Raw genomic sequence first — 17,739 nt, 5'->3', positions numbered from 1 at the left:
TCTCAACAGAGCTAGAGAGAGAAGCATGCACTGAGCATCCCCCCTTAACAAAAACCAGTCTTCAAAGGCTTTTTTCTTTGCTTTATCTCATAAAGCACAAATATTTCCAGTTCCTGTCCATCCCCACCCCATTCCACCCACCTCCTCCCACCTTGCCCGCTTCAGGTCGCTTTGAGTGACACCAGCACCACTTAGGAAAACAACAGAAAGTCAATTACCCACCCACATCACTGCGGGGTTAATTTTTAACCTCTCCCAGCTGCACATTCAGCCAGCTTGCTAAGTCTCTTCCTCCAGCCGGGGATTGAGTGAGAGCTTTCCATTCCTGCGGGCAGGACTCGGAGGCTCCCGCAGGAAGGTCACATCCTCACCTCCCAGCCGAGCCCCAGCAGGATGAGAGCAAGAGGCCTGCTGGAGCCACATGTCCCTGGAGGGCTAAGGGGAGAGATGTGGGAGGGATGAGGGATGATGAGATAAGTGCAACGCACACGCCTGAGAAAAGTGACGTAAATTTGGGTCGCTGTGAGGCTTTTTGGCCTACAGGAAGGATGCCAGCGTCACAGCAAGTGGCGCTTAGGTGCGCGTGTGCCCACGTGGTTATGGCAGGAGTTATCGGCAATGATAAAGAAAAATCTACACCTTGCTGAGAAACATTTTGGAAAAGAATGTGACGTTTCATCAAGGCTCTTTCCGTAGTTAGACCCATGGACTCTTCAACTATATCAAAAAGCAATTTTATGTTAGTGCAGAGCTGACGCAAGAGGTACAACCAGTTCTGTGAAACACCCCTCATTTAGAAAAGCCCCGAGTGCAAGTAATTCTCACATAGGTGCAGCTTGAAACAGAACATTACCAGAAAAGCACAACGAAGAAGAGTTCAAGACAATGCTGGTGATGCCTGTGCAGACAGGCCTCAGCCTCCGGCCCTGCCTCCAGTGGCCAGTCTCATGCATGAGAGTAACCCTCACATAAGGCTGGAAGGGGAGTTTTTAACAATTAACCTATCTAAACAATAACCCTTAGCACTGCCACCCCAAGTTGTATGAGCAGTCGAGAGCAAAATTCAGTCGCGAGAGAAACAGAAGCAGTAGCAGAACTGCGCTCAGACACAGGTGGCCATGTGTTTAACTGAAAAATAATTACTCCAGTCCCAGCTGTTCTCTATACCACCAGTAAGGAAACCAGTTATGTTTTTATGCGTACCTGTTTATAAAAAAATGAATAGTGCTGCTACTGAAAATACCTCCATCTCAGTGACAATTTAATCAAGGCTTCCTCGTTCTCCTCCACACTCCCAAGCCCTGTGGGATTAGACCACCTTTAGGGCAGCCACTGCAACATGCCGTGCAAGCACAAACACAATTATGTCTGGTTTTCTGCTTAGAGGCCAGTTTCCTCAGAAGCTAGCTCAGTCTGCTCTGGGTCTGATTCGTCCCAGACGCCATGAACCAGATGTGAGAATCCACTTCTGCTTTCACCACCCTTGTTGTTAAACCAGCACGGTCTCTCCTAAAGCGGAGAAAAGGGACCAGTCAAAAGCAGGGTGAAAAAATGATCTTCCTGCCCTGCCAACACTGCAGACTGAAAGCTCCAAAGAATGGGAAGGTGATATTTCAGAATGTTTTCACAGCACAGAGGGAAAGGAGGCCAATAATAGAGGGAAATGTACCCTGCAGCTCTTACGGCACCTGTCCTTTAACGTGCCAGCATTTCTGGGCCACCCAATAATAGCACAACATCGATGAATGGAAGGCTGGGAATAGGATGGACAGTGTGGGGAGAAAGCAATGACGACAAAGGGAAAGCTGACGGGGGAGGAGGCAAGGACTGATTGCTATGAGAAGATGAGGAGCATGCAATTAGCTCCAACATCAGCCGTCCACGCACAGGCAAAGGGCAGAAACGGCCAGGCTGTCCAAGGCTTTACACAAGGGCTGATTTAACAGGATTCCCCACCTTTTGCAGAATCTGGTCCTTCCGAGGGCCACAGGGTGAGGCCATGATGCAAGGGAGCACTTTGCAGTCGGAGAGGGAAACTCCAGCAGTGGGGAATCCTCTCCCTGAGGAGAAGCAGCACGGCCTCTCTCTGCATGCCCACAGCTGCTTTCTCTGGGAAGTAAATTGCTAGTAAATAAACCACCACGTGTCAAGGCTTTTTTTGTTTTGTTTTGTTTTGTTTGTTTGTTTGTTTGTTTTTTCAACCTTTTCAAGCATTTGGCAGCTACAAAGAGGGACGAAAGGATCTGGTTTTGGTTAGGTATTAGTGAAAATCTCACAGTTGTTGTTTATGTGTTGGGTTTTAAGTAGTCAGTGCTGCTGTGCACGGCCATAGGCGGGCCCCAAGCAACTCAGCCACTGCAGGGGAGAGTGGGCTGGAAAAAATCCCTTGTGCATTCCCAAAACGGCCACCGGCTAATCTGCTTCTGAGGTGACTAATAACAGTTTGGAGCGATTTGACACTTGTTGACTTTACTGGAAAGTTAATTTATTTTTCTTTATTTTTCCCAGCATAAAGAGGTTCCCTCCCCTTGTTGGGTTCCACTGAAGTAAAGAGGAAACTCAAAATAACAATTTGCTTCAAAGCTGCAAATGTCACAGCAACACTCATGGGAGGGAAGTGGGGAATGTCATTCAGTGTGTGCTGTGTCCCAGCTAACTAGATCACGCTCAGATCTGGCACCTCAGCTACACCCTGCAACAGAGGCCCGAGAGCAGAGAATACAAACACACTTTGAAGAGAAGAAGTTTAGGCTAGTCTTTAACAAAACATAATGTGAGCTAGGCTTCTGCGCACTGTGCTCTTGTTCAGCTTCACTAATTAGCCTTTCTGGGTTGTTTGTCTGTCTCTAAAATATTTCCCCGGTATCTGGTTGAAACCTATTAGGCCTGCTCTCCAGGCTTCATGGAAGCACTATCAGTCTTCAAAACGTCCTGCATTCCTCTTTCCTGCTCAGTTCCTACACCACGTCACCCCGCAGCAGCCCAGAGGTGTCAATTAGAGAATGATCCCAGGGCACTCACACCATGCCATCGGAAAGCCACCGCGCAAAGTCCCTGTCACTTCCTCACACGGCTTCCTTGGCACTTGTTCCTACAATTCCCATTTTGCTGGAAGGGAGGAGCAGGAAAACAACTGTGACCTGTGCTTCTCCAGGACATGCTTGCAGCGCAGCAGCTCTTTCTGTCGGATTAGTAAAAGGCACTGGCAGAAAGGAGCCTGCTAGTCCAGTTCTGCCGGTCACCCGGTGACAGGAGCAATTGATCTCAAATGCAAACACGGGTTACGAAATGAGTAAGAGGCGGTTGTCCTTGAAAAAGGTTTGCAACCAGAAAACTGCATTTTGGTTTTTCTTAGTAACAAGTTCTGAAAACAGAAAGAAATTTGTCAGCTGAATCATCCGGAGGTGCTTAGTCTGCAAGTTTCTTGAAACACAATAGTGAAGACTGAGATTGTGAAAAGTGGGAGTCGAGTTAAAGAAAAGGGATACAACCGAGCTGGCTCCTTCCTCCCCTGCTCTAAGCATCCTTACTTGCCTTCTCAGCAGAGATACAGAAACATAACAGAGGGAATTCAGGAAGCTCAGAAACACTCATTTCTTTTTTTTTTTTCTGTTGCATTCTGAATTTTTCAACATGAGTCTTTTCAAGTGGGATGAAGAGAAAATTCTGCTCTTTTTCTTTTTTTGTTTTGGCTTTTTGCTTATGAAACAAACAACCAAAGAAGCCACCCACAAAGCATAACACCACAAGCCATACAAGTCGTGGTTTCAAAGTGAGCATTTCATGTAAACCTAATTCCTGGCTATGTGAAATTGCTCCTGAGAAAAGCTCTAACCCACAAATAACTCTATTACAACATTTGCAGGCCTGAAGTTCTCAGGATTCATACTGCTTTTGGGAATTTACATTCTCCCCCTCCCTCACTTACTACTTTGCTATAGCAAATATTTCAGGGAAGTCTTCAAATGCAATTAAAAGTCCGCCCTCAGTGCTGACTATAATTTTGAAGTACATGGTACTGAATAGGCAGGGGAGGAGAATCTATCCTGATTTTTATGGCTTTGTCCTCAGTCACAAAGACCAGATGGGTAATTTCAAGCAGAACGATTTTTATGTCTGAATGGGAAACACAGAGAGCAAACACGCACAAAAGCCAAGCCTCCTACATAGCAGGTCCCTCCTATGGCAAGCCTCAGAACTCAGCACAAAAAGCATCCCTGCCCCTGCAGACCCCTCGGAGACAGGAACCCTCAGAACACCGTGATGACTCGTAAAAAGACCTGGTAGTTAAATACAGCAAATTTATAAACCAGCCTCTTTCTTCACAGAAAATATAGGACAGGCAAACAGTGAAAAGCAAAGCTCTCTTTCACCCTATTAATATAAACACAACCAAGTCTATTTTTTTCTTGTGCATGGGATTGTGTGCACATACTTGGTGTGCAAATAAGGCAGTGCAACTTTATTTGTGCTCAATCTCTTACTGAATGGCTACAGTAGGGAATAAACATTTCTATGAGCATGTTTTGCTTCCCTCTCCAGTATTTCTTCCCATCCCTTTACTCTGACATACTTAATCAATTATTTCTACACTTATTCAATCCTGATGCTAACTGACTCACCTGTACGGATTAACCCATTGTAAAGGGATTACCTCCATCTAATCCCTGTTGCCCTGTAGAAACAAATTAGAGCAGCATTTGAAATGCACACAAGTCGACTCAGCCTGTGTGTTTAAATTCCAGCTTCCTTGCTTGTCAAGGTGTCTGGCCTCCCTTGCCTTAATAAGTATCTTCCAATTGCTTCCCTTTCCAAAATTCAAACATGCCTTCCAGACCTATACAGCCCTTCACAATCCACCTGTGTCCCACCATATTCCTTTTTCCTCCTGTGTCTGCTCTCTCACCAGACTCCAGGTCCTTTCACTGCAAATTCCTCTGAGCACCCTGGCACACTGAATGCTGATTTGGTTTGTTCCTGCCCCCTCGGTACAACCAGCAGAGCATCCCTGCTCCACGAGCTGCTGCTCTCTGGGCACCCACTGCAACCAGGGCACAGGGAGGAAACAATCCGTCCACAGTGGCAAGGCCAGCGTAGTTTTGACTGTGAATATTTCTTGCAAATTGGCCTATTTAGGAAATAGCACACAAGCCTAAAATTATACGAACACTGTCCCCTCTTCTGTACTTTTCTCTATAATGTGCTACATGTTGTGTATGAGATTGCAAACTCTCTGCTTTGTACGATGTCTCTAACCCCACTTCTGCACAGTTTGACACAATGAGCTTCCAACATTGATTTCAGTCTGACTGACATGATAATAAATAATCTGTAACAAATAAACTGATTTAAATAATTTTAAAATTAAAAAAAAAAAAAAAAACAGTACCAAACTGATAAATAAATTTCTGTATGCTTTCTGAGTACATATGAAGGACATAGGGTGCATAACAGCATCCCTCCTGATAGCTTGAAAGGAGCAGATTTAGTACTCCAAGACTTCTCTGGGTCTAGAAGCAAACAATCTCTCCCCATGGCACCACCCCGCTCCCCACCCACCAACTCTACTTTCAAAAAATAATGGGCAGTGAGTGAAAATGAAAGGGTTAATTTCTCTCAGTCTGGTTAACCTTTCCAGGCTATTCAGTTTCCTTTCAGACTCCATCCCATCAGAGGCATGTGAGGTGAAGGATAGAATTACAGACTGGGCATGTTTCCTGTACTTAGTGGGTGGATAGAGCACAACTTCCGCACTAATAATGTCAAGGTAATTAGGACATCCTGCAAAACCTGTAACAGGGAAGAAATAACCATTGTTTATTGTCATTTCTACTGCTGAGGTGGTGGGCTCTCCTCACAACTGTTCTTACCTTTCATTTTGAGCCATCTCTACATTATCAGACATATAGCCAGGCCAAATCCAAGAGCCCTGGGATTTCCAGTACAGCCTTGGGCTAAAATCTGATTTTTATTCAATAATCATCAGAGAAGAATAAACCAGAGCTATAGGTCTGAGTATGTGTGATATTAAATAGCAGTTCAAACTGGGACCAAACTGGCAAATCTGATTATACATGCATGTATTCTTTCATAGGATTATAGAACAGCCCAAGTTGGAAGGGTCCCACAAGGATCATCGAGTCCAACTCCTGGCTCCACAGAAGGCCCCCTCAAAGTCAGACCCTATGTCTGAGAGCGTTGTCCAAATGCTTCTTGACCTCCATCAGTCTCAGTGCTGTGACCACTGCCCTGGGGAGCCCGTCTCAGAGCCCAACCACCCTCTGGGTGCAGAACCTTTCCCTAACACCCAGCCTGACCCTCCCCTGTCCCAGATCCATGCCATTCCCTCGGGTCCTGTTGCTGTCACCAGAGAGAAGTGCAATGACTTTTGCACCAACCAGTACAAAGACCTGTATTTAGACTTATTAAATTTACCCTAATGAAAGGACTGAAGGTGCCCAAGACAAGCCTTGTTCTCCAGCAAGTTACCTAGATCCCAAAGCTTCAGGCTTCAACTGCCCAGCTGCAGTCTGCTCCTGGAGCCCAGAGAGACTTTAACTTTCCTTAAAGTTCACCCAATAACTCAACTTCTTCTTCTGGATAGCCCAGACATCTGCCAATGGAAAAGACCCTACCACAGCAGGCAGGAGATGCTGCTTTCCCTCTGAAATGTCAGCTAAGTCTTTAAATTATTCTGCAATTATTTTATATCAAAGGCTGTGCCCACTAAAACTCAGGCATTTTGGTGTTTGCCGCACAACCTCTCAATCACCCAGCCACCACTGAAGCAGGAAGCACCTCTCCTGAGCAGGAGAGCTCAAGGACACCAGCACGGACCTCCGAGCGGTCACAGGGTTATGAGGCCCAGCAGCCCCTTTAGGCTATGTGGGCAACAGAGCGGGATAAATCATTCTGCTCAGTGTTTCCTACTGCCTACTTTAAAAAGCTCCTTTCTTTGAGGTAGGCTGTGGTGGATGCCATTTAGAGGCATGGAGCTTTTCCTCTGCCCTTTGGGAAGTCAGATTTTGGAGAAGAGGCAACAAAGTTTTCTTGGGGGACAGGGAAAGTAGCTGGAAAAAAAATAATAAAAATAAATAAATACATCAAAAACAAATAAAATAAAAATAATAATAATAATAACAATATTTTTTTTTTTAAAAAAAAAGGTTTGGTACCTGAACCTTTTTTCAGGTCTCTGTTTCACAAGATTTTTAGCAGCAGACAACTGACCCTGCGTATTTCCTATGAACCGCTTCTCATCTCACTAAAACTATGCCCAGGACGATACGGTTGCATGAGCACAAATCTGGGAACCAGCCCCAGCCCAGGTGTCCGCATTCACTGAGGGGGATGAGTGGGAAATGAGACAATTGCAAGACAATGCGCAAGCCTTCGCCTCTCAGAAAAGATCCTTCACTTGTCTTTTCTGGCTGCAGCCACCACAGCCTGTGCAGGCACGCAGATGCCAGCACACGCCGTCCCTTATCAGAGGAAGCAGCTACGTGGTCAGATGCAGACAGTCATATGGCAGCTCAGCCTGGCCGGGGAGCTGCTGGGCTCCTCAAGCCATTTTGATGCATTAGCAAGGACAATCTCGGTATCACTTAAGCCTTGGCAAGGGAATGTGACTGCGCAGGCATACCCTTGACTGGGGCCACTCTAATTCATATCTGCGCTGCCCAACCAAACGGGCCTTATGTCCATAACGGAATAAAGATAATGATCTGTTAAATTATTGCTCTTTCCTTTCGTAAGATTTCCTGTCTGCTGGGTGCTGATGTTCGTAAGCACCGCAAGGAAAGCAACATTGATTTTTCGTCAGGTGGAGGATTTCAGGATGCCGCGTGTCTCTTGTTTGCTGTGCCAAACATATTTCCGAGAGTCGTGGTTTTGCACACATTGCAAGCACAGCCTGCATCAATATCCTGAAGGGAACTGTGATTCTTAATTAACGACAGAGTCCCTCTAAAGGTGTCTCAATTAAACTTGTACATAAGGGCAGTATGCTAGGAAATTTCCCATCCCTCTCACGTGGAACAAGCTGTTGCCATCTGCAAAAGATATTGACAATAATGCCGAGCCTAAATTGCTAAGTGCACTGCCGCTGGGCTTGTGGGGAGAGCCACATGTTATACAAGCCTCTTCTGAAGGGGCTTGTGCGTAATGAAATTCTGCACTCACTTTTCAGAACTGCCAGGTTATCAAACTGCACTCGTCATTGCCATCAAATTCAGACTGTGAAAGAAAGCTGGGCATTTCACGTGGGAGGGAGAGGAAGGGAAAGTGGATGTCGGGTCCTGAAATAATTAAAGATGACTCTGAAAGAGTTTAAAAAAAAAATGAGATTGTGAAAATAAGTAACAGCACAAGTCAACACAGAATTGCTAGCAATCAGAAGATAATGGTTTTGACCCTCTGACATGACACTGGCGTCTAAAGGTTTGTCCCGACTAAGAATTTGCTAGCATAATTATACTGCTAAAAACACGGGTATAGCCCTGTTTGGACACACTTATTTCAAAATAAGAACATTCATATAGGGTAGAAATACTGGTGTAACATAAGGTATAATTATAGTGGTAAACTTCCCTGTGCAGACAAACCCTTAGGAAAAAAAGTTTGTCTGGTTCGTTGGGTGCACCGAATTTAGCAGCAACCTCTGAGCACACCCACCCAAAAGGCAGGTCCCACAGCCCATGTGCTTCTCTATCTGCCAGGCCAGAACGAAAAAGCTGAAATATACAGAAAAATCTACCTTTCCACAAAAGTTTGGAAGGAGGAGGTCGGTGGCCAAAGTGACTAAGTAACAGCAATGCCTTTGGTCCAGCTCACTGTTTCCTCTCCGCAGCTCTAACGTGGGAACAAAGTTGTGGGATAACTGGGGGTGGGAGAGATGCAGGCATGGTCGGCCTGGGCAATGCCTTTCCCTCAGAGACAAAGAATTCAGTACTCCACACAGCCCGTGCTCCCAGCCTCCTACAGGAGAGAGGGCCAGAAGAGGTTAATGACCGACCCTAGCCCTGCAGCCTGAGAGTGGGTTGAATTGAGGCAGAGGCAGCAGAAATTCCTGCTGACGGGTCCAAAAGGGTCACCTAGTGATAGACTTAAGCCCTATGCATACTCTGAAGAATGTCCCTGCTTGACAATCTTGCTCAGGCCTCTGAAAAGGCAGGGATTTCATTGGGCTGCTCGGCTGTAGGATTTTCCACCCATTTTTCCTCTGAAAAGGAAGATCTCAGCCCCTGGATTTAGGTGCTGTAATCCTGAAGGTCATCTGTGAGTAGCCCACGACTGTTTCCTGCCTCAGCGCTTTGCTCAGCCCAGCCTGCAGTGACACAAGAGATGGGTTTCAACCACTTCCTTTGCAACGCTGCCTCATAGATCTTCCCACAAGGAATGCCATTTCCCTTTGCTAAGCTTTTCATGTTATTTCTAGTCATAACCAAGTAGTTATTCTCCCGTCTGACTTACTCAGCCCTTGAGGACGCACAGCTCCTAAGAGAGGCAGGTGCCACAAAGCACCCAGGAGCTCAGCATTAGGATGTGAGCCATGAATTGTCACAGGCCTTTAAGTCCCAGGTGTGTTGCACCAAATCCACTAACAAGTATTAATAGCAAAGAAAGAAACATGACCTCTGGCCCTGGAGACTTTCCACTACTTGGTTGTAGCAAGGGCCTTTAGAAACAAAGCAGAGGTGTCACGGCCTGGTTGGAGACCAGAACTGGTTCTGCTCACTGACCTCTCCACCAAGGCCTTCCTCTCCTCCCTCAGCTGGCTTTCAAACAGAGGAAGGCAGCTGCCCAAGATATGAACTTCTTCAAACTTTTGTTCTCAAAGCTGTGTCTGCCCACAGGACCTCTGAGAGGTTGGGTAGGCACAGGAGAGGGCCTCTGGCAGAGGGAGCTTTCTGCTTGTGCTTGAAGGGGCTCTGCAGCGTGCACAGAGCTGCTGGAAAATGGAGTGTGACAGGACACAGCGAGAGAGGCCTACAGAATAAAACTTTGTCATAAATCAATAAAATTTTGTCTGGTCATAGTCACTGTGAACACAGTTTTGTGAATTTACCAGTGGAAACCCTTCAGGAGAGAACCGAGTCACCAGAGGGTGACACAGCAAGCTACAGACATCGGCCAGCTGTCACAGAGGAAACAAATTCCCTTTGTCTTACAGTGCCATGCATCCAACACGTTTACACCCAGGGTCCTACCTTATGTCAGGAAAGAGCCTCTAGAAGGGATGACTGGTGCAAGCAAAGAAACTGAGGTGTTTTGCAAGGACACAGTTTTAGTGTCCTCTCCCATTTTGCAGGGCTCCATAACATCCCAAAGACATCACGTTGCTGTAAGTGATGCTGTCTGATGGAGAACAGCTGGAGCACTCCAAACTACACGGGGACTCACTGAGTGGCTGGGACCACTGTAGATATAACCTGTGCAGGTGCTGTACTGCCAGATGACATTGGGACTTTCATCAGATGACCAAAGGTCACACAAAATATGCACATATTTTAATATAATCATTTTACACCCTCAGAACAGAGGTGGACAGAATTCTATACACAGTTATTACAGTTTTGGATAGCTCCAGTTGGTGAGAAAAGCTTAAAGTGCTCTTACAAAAGCAAACAAAGGAGAAAACTTTCCCATCACAGATATCAGGCCATGATCATCACAGAACTCAAACCTTGCTTATAAGACACCCTGGATGTCAGGAGCATAGCAGATCCAGCAATTCCTCTTTATCATGCCCCCTGGCTCTTCAAAGAAAACAGCAGGCTCACTGAAGATGTACTGGTCATTGCTGTTGAAACTCTGTGCACAGAGGAGACGAGAAGCAGAGCCATTCTCCACCAGGTGACCCTGTAAGGGACATCCTATACAGTCATGCTTACAGACCCTACTTCAGCTCAACAGACAACTTTCCATTACCACCAACCCTACAGAAGCCCAGCTCGCATTTTGCAGGATGCAGCAAACGGCAGAGATCCCTCCTCCCTCCGGCTCTGCATGGGAGGCTCATGAAGTCATGTCTGCACAGAAAAGCAACCCTTCTTTTTTTCTTTTCCTATTTCGCCCTAAAACAATCCCTTGACTTGATCCTAAACCAGTCCCACCCACGTGAGGACACAAGCATGTTCCAGCGCCATCTAGCCACCTGCCGCAGAAACTCACCGCAGCACCTGGAGCACGAAATCAGTGCAGGAAGGAGTTATCCCTAAAAGTGCACAGACCTCTCGCCACCAAACCCAGCGTCCAAGGTCATGTTGCCAGCACTGCCCCGATGTAGGACAGCACCTTGGCTTGGTAAGTTTGTGAAAGGCTTTCTGAACCAAACTGGCCAGCACCACTGCTTGACTTTCAGATGCCTTTTCTACCAAAAGAAAAAAGAATGAGTGACCTATCAGGGTTTCGACTAACTTTCGTTTCAGGCTTTGTAGTTCCTCTGAACCAGAAGCAAGAAGTGAAACCTTAGGGTGAGGGTGCAGTGTAAATCCCCAGATAGATCCATTCAGCTGAAAACTGGAGTCTCTGTTCAGCTCCATAATGTGACTTGAGCTGCATCACACCTGCGTCTTAGTGAGAGAGGAGACCTCGTAAACAAGTCCAAGCAGGAAACCCAACCAGCACTTGAAGATAGGAAGGCTGTGACATGCATGGAAGGCGAATCAGTGCTAACAAAGACTAGCAGCTTTCATTAAAGGGTTTAATGATCAGTTTAAACCAATCTGAGTCTGCTTCCTTCCTGCCATACATTGCCATCAGCTCTCTTGTGTGGGTACTGCTCATCACAGGGTTTGGTGCAGTGCCAGATTGGCCTGATGATCCAGTTGAAAACCAACCCTGATAATAAAAAGTCTTCATTCAGACTGGCAGCAAGCTAATCCTCTCCAGCCCAAGTGCAGGAAGATGTGGCCAGATGCTCAGGGGAGGATAGGACTGCTTCTTTAGGCAACAGTGAGGATCTAAAGCATTAATCCACACTGCTGGCACTATAGAGAAATCATCTAATTCATAACTGCTGGCTAGAGTATGTATTCAGTGTCCCCACTGAGTACACTTGCTTCACAGGTGAACTTTAATGGGAAACAGAAGATGGCATAGAAACAAGAAACTAAACTGTAGTAGCAACATAAGTACCAGCTGTAAAGTTACAGGTCTAAATGCTGACCTTTTCACTGAAAGTTCACTATGCATCTGTCACATCAAAAAATAAAGATAGATATTTCACTTGCAAACCAGCCTGCTTTGTGTGTACTAAGGATCCCCAGCTTTGACACGATACAAATAAAAAAAAAATCCAAGGTAGAATGGATTACATTTTTTAAAAAGTGACTGAGACAAAAACTCTGGGGATTTTATTTATATTTGTGTAAGTATATATGTAAGCAAAGGTCACTAATTTTTGTGGAAGAAGCTTAGTGATGTCAGGTCTTTTTACTTTGCAGCAAACACTGTAATGTATGTCAGTGCAGGCAGTTCTGTGTAAGGCTGAGCTCATGTAAAGCTCCAAATATCTCAGAAATGGGTTTCTGAGATTCCAATCTGTGACTGCCTCATTCTGGAGAATGTGGGAGTGGTACCATATTCCACTCGTCTGAGTGGCGTCAGTTTATCTCATGAGTGTTCTGTTCTTCTGAAAAGAAATATCAGCCTCAAGATCCTCCAGCTTGCCTCACTGGTCACCAGAAACTGGATGCAGAAAATTGTATGCTAAAACTGCATGTCCAACCAAGACATACATTTGCTGCCCAAATGAACAGTTCATCTTTGTTAGAATGGAAAGCTGTAAGTTAAACAAAACAGCTACTTTTTTTCTGTCTTTTGAAACCCTAAAGAAATACTTCAAGCACTCACTTCAAAGCCTTGAGCCTGATACCATCTACCTATAGGGTTCACTGTCCAGCAGTGTAGCACCAGCAGAACGAGGGGCATCCTTTCAGCAAAAAAATCAGCCCTGACTGTGTGGTCTGTCCTAGCAGAGCACACTTAGGCAGGAGCCATTCAGGCATTTCCTTTCAGACTGCTAGCACAGATGCCAGTCAGTACAAGGGGCACAGATGGTTTCTTGCCGTGTGGAAATGCTGCTCCCAAGGACCTCTGCGGAGGCCGCTTGCTCATTTCACACATCAGTAGGCACTGCCAAGTCATGGGAGAGTGACTGGACACGGCCGGCTCTGCTTGTCCCTAGGGTCACAGTTTCCTAACTGCGGGATGTGGACGAGACTGCTTTTGCCAGACCTCCCTTCAGAGACAAGGTGACTGTTCAACTTTCACCCATCGTCCAGCTCACCCTGTCCGGAAGAGTTTTAGGACTGCAACGGCGTGACACTACTTACTTGGGTTACAACCCACTGCACATTTGAGAATTTGGCCTTTTGATTAGTGAATATTTTTTATTTGGAAATTATTTTAGTGCAATTTGAAATCTGTGCTTTCCCTAACGCTGGGAAAGCAAAAGGCACAGAGCTTCAGTTCAGGCCTATTTCCAGGACAGAACTTGGTGAGGAAACTACTGACAGGACCCAGCACCTCCAGTTTTTCAGATCTAAACATTGACAACAAACCTTCTGCCCCCTCACAGACATTATATGGACTTTGATGCAGTTGCTTCAGCTGGCACAAAGAAGGTGGGAGCTAATTGCTGGTCTTTCTGTGACACCCCTCCATCACCTGCGTCTGCATTAACCACAGCAACAAATGGTAGGGCTGGACTCTGCAGCTCTGGATTTTCTGAGGATGTATTTCTGAATAATGAGCTCTAAATATATATATTTATATATTTATTTATATATAGATATATGCCAGAAGGTATTGAGCTCAGTACAAGGATAAGTAATACAAAATTCTGCCTAAAAGCACATTTCCACTCTGAACAGCCACAGATCACCTCTGTGTTATAAGCAAGGATAACAGGAACGCTAATGGGGTTGCTTCTGTGAGCGATGCAAGTCCATGCCACTGGAGGAGAAGGAGAAGAGCTCTACCCATGATTTTGCCATGAAGTTTTGAGTCCATCTGGTCTGCAATACCAAGAGGGACAGGAAATCTCTCCTGGTCACCCATTTAGCTACCAGCCCCCCAGCTCATCACTTGAGGTAGCAACATGACAAATTAACAAGGGATTTGGTGTCACACGATGAATCATGTAGAGGTTTATCCAGGAGGGCACTTGTAAACAAGTAAGCTACACCAGAGCAATTCTTTTAGGGCCAATTATTTGAAAGTTACTAAGAAGATCGGTGAACAGATGCAGAGAAAGGCTGACATTTGGGTAGATTCCCTCTATTTAGCAAAGAAATATAGAGAAGAGTTGGCCTGGCAGCAGCATTTTCAATATAATAACATCACAGTGGCAGGAAATGCATGCTGTTTTCCGGCATTGAATTTCTAATTCTGGCATCTTGCTTCCCTCAAACAATTTTTGTCTTCTGTGTAGCTGCACTAAAGCATTATTATCTTTTGAAAGCCTGGCATGCAGCTTTCTGTGCTATAGTCGAACATGAGCAGTTTTTTTGCTTTGTAAAGAGTAGTATATTATTGCTCTGTCATCAGGGAAAATTGAGAAATTTCTTTAGAGACAGAGAGGAGTTGCAGAGGGAGAGAGGGAGGAAATATAGCTCTGTAGCTTGTTATGGACTTGAGAGAGAAGCTCTGCTGTTTCTGTCAGAACTGTACAGCTCTTATATAATATTTTTGGGCAATAGCCAGCTTAGCCTCACAGAACCGTTTTGGTCAATGTTTTTGGAAAGTAGGAGAATATTTGGATATATCTGATATCTATGAGTAGTGGAAAGAAAGACAAAGATGTTGCAGTTAGAGCTGCAGCCCACATACACGGCTTCTGAAGGCAGTCCTTGAGAACATGATTTTATCAGTGATTCTTCCCTGGCTTTGTATGGTAAAAGTATGACTGCATGGTCTGATGGCTAAGGATCCTAAAGAGCACCCAGTGAGCCTCTACACAGGGAGATAATGCTTTGGGTTAACTCCCCCCTGTACAGTCACGGGAGTCCCTCTGTACCCAGCACAGAGGCAAAGTTTGCAGAGTTAGCCAGGAATAAGCATCGTGTTACATAAAGGAGCAGCGAAGTTGCAGGAAGCTTTACAGTATTACAGCCCTCCTGGTTAAAAACAAACCAGAAGCAGCACACATTCCTACTCAGTGTAGTTACACAATATCCCCACCTCTGATTTTCCCCCATCTATAACAATACGCCAGGCGTGGCCAGGTGAGCACCTTGTGGGGATGTCTGCGATTTGACATGCCAGACAAAGTATTTGGAAATTGCTGGATAGCAGGAATCCTGAGCTCAGTGTATGCCAACCACCAGAGACAAAAATACCCCAGCATTTCATAATACCTACAGTATTACTTATGGCTTGCATACATACCTAGAGGGAAAATGGAGGTTAATCTGTTGTGAAATATTTTTCTACTTTAAAATTACCACTGTTCCAGTAAATGCAGAAAACCTTCTTGAGCTGCCCGTTGATGTTCTTTTCTGTTAAACCTGTTCTGGTGCGATAACTCTGACTGTCGCTGTGTCTAAAGGTAGTTACTCCCTTCACCGGCCCATTCAGGCAAACTAAGCATATGGTAGTATAATTTTGGGCTTGCTGAGCAGATGACTGATTTGAATAGCTTGAAATCTGTTTCCAATAACTGCAGTATCAGTACCGATTTAGATTATTCCAGGATATACCCTAAGCAACCAGCTGCTTTCTTGAGCAGGTCCATTCAGCTGCACCTTTGACACCACCCAGCACGCTTGCCGTCATTTCACCTCCTGTGTCTGAGGCTGGTGTGCTGACATGTGCCTAGGGTGCAGTGTCATCGGGGACTCTTCAGTCCCCAAACATAGCAGCTGGCATCAGGAAGGAGAAAGGATGTGGTGAAAAGTCATTCCTTCTGGTGGCACTGAACCTTGAGATTGCATCATGTGAACAAGAAGAGTCTCATAAGCCTCTTTGTGCCTGCCTGGGGATTTGCGATTTCAATTTTTCATTTATGAGCTGTAGCTGAATTTAGTTTCAACCTATGACACTCCTTTCTCTGATTCGTTCCCATCTATATTCTTGGTTCACCCAAAATTAGCCTATGGCCCAATCTCGACTGTAACAGTCAAGGACTCAATTACAACTTGTGTTGCAATCAGGTCTCGGAACAAATGATTTCCGTTTTGTGGTATTGATGGGAACTGTGCCCGTGAAAACTTGAACCCAGAGAAAGCCAGATGGTCCCATCAACTCTCTTGATGGGAGCGAGGAGCTGTGCTGGCAGGGCTGTTTCTGTGCTGTTGTGCTGGACTATTATGAGAGCAAATTTTGTTCTCCATCCTTTAACCCAAGCTCACATGCACATTTTTGGTGGGTGGCACATCTGGCTCTCAAACTTATTGTTTCTCTGACTGACAGTTGGCAGAGGTTGGTGGGTGATTTTCATGACAAAAAGGCTTTTGTTTGGTGCTCCTTTCCATCTAGCAGATGAGAAGCAAAGGCACACAACAATATTCAATGAACACAGCGCAGCTCTTTCCAGGGATATTTTCTTTTTGATCTTTTTCTCTAACAAAAATAGCTTTTCCACTGAAGTGTACACATTTCTGGAGAATGAATATATATATATATATATATATATATATATATATATATATATATAATTGGTGTTACTCCTCCAGAATAAACATAGATATTTTACATTTTCCCTATCTGCTGGGAAGACTGCTCAGTTTGAACAGCTCCCCAGTAGAATCTCAGAACTGAGCTGAAGTTTCAGCCTCCTATTCCCGTAACAAGTCCACGGAAATTCAGCTCAGGTATGAAACATAAATCTGAACAAAACAAATGTCCCCATGTGCTCTGAAATAGGTAATGACCACCTGCATTGCACAAAAGTCTTGCAAAGAAAAATGTTTGTCCAAGGTGAGAAAAATATTCTGGCAGAGGCAAGAATAAAAAGAAAATAAATAAATAAATAAATTGATTTCTTGTCTGCCAGTCTGCCCTTTAGGCAACTGAAACCAAGCAAGTACCCTGGGGATGGAGATATGTAAACCCCACAGACTGGGAATAGGAGGGGAAGAGAATTTGACATTGTGACAGGACAAATATTCTCTTCCTCATGGGAACTGTATCTCTAAGGCCCCTTCCAGCATATGCTGGAGCTCAAAGAAGAGGCTGATCTTTCTTCTTTTACCTCAGAAGCACTGGGATCCCACAGTCAGGCCATAAAAACCAGAGCACCGGCATTTCCCACCCCTTTGCTGACATCCCAGGAGAGTTCACATCTGACACCAATTACTCCATTCACTCCAGATGGTTTTCAAATACATATCAGCAAATATTTAAGGTGTGCTTTTCCTTTTTGGGAAGAGTTTTCTCCACTGCTTAAAGAAATGCCCATTAGCGAGTGGGTAAAAGATGAAATCAGCAGGGAAGTCAAAAGAGTGGGTGATTTGCTCCCACACCTCACTTCCTAAATCACCTCAAGATTTTAACTGGGAAGGGATGCTTTAGCACAAGGAAACGCATGAAAGCAAAGCTCATTTCCAGGTGTTTGCTGCTTGGCAGCGTCCCCTCAGGGCTTCCAGGCCCCAGACGCCTGTGGCTGGTGCCCATCACTCCAGGTTCTCCCATCATCACTGCCTGGCGGCACTGATCTGGCTCCCCGTGCCTCCTTCCCTTCACGTCTGTTCACAACACAGGTGGAGCCAGAGGGGAGGCTGCCTTCCTGAGAAA

Source organism: Oxyura jamaicensis, chromosome 6, assembly GCF_011077185.1.
Source record: "Oxyura jamaicensis isolate SHBP4307 breed ruddy duck chromosome 6, BPBGC_Ojam_1.0, whole genome shotgun sequence".
NCBI lineage: Eukaryota > Metazoa > Chordata > Aves > Anseriformes > Anatidae > Oxyura > Oxyura jamaicensis.
The sequence above is the reverse complement of the archived record's forward strand: the minus strand, read 5'-3'. Positions refer to the sequence as shown.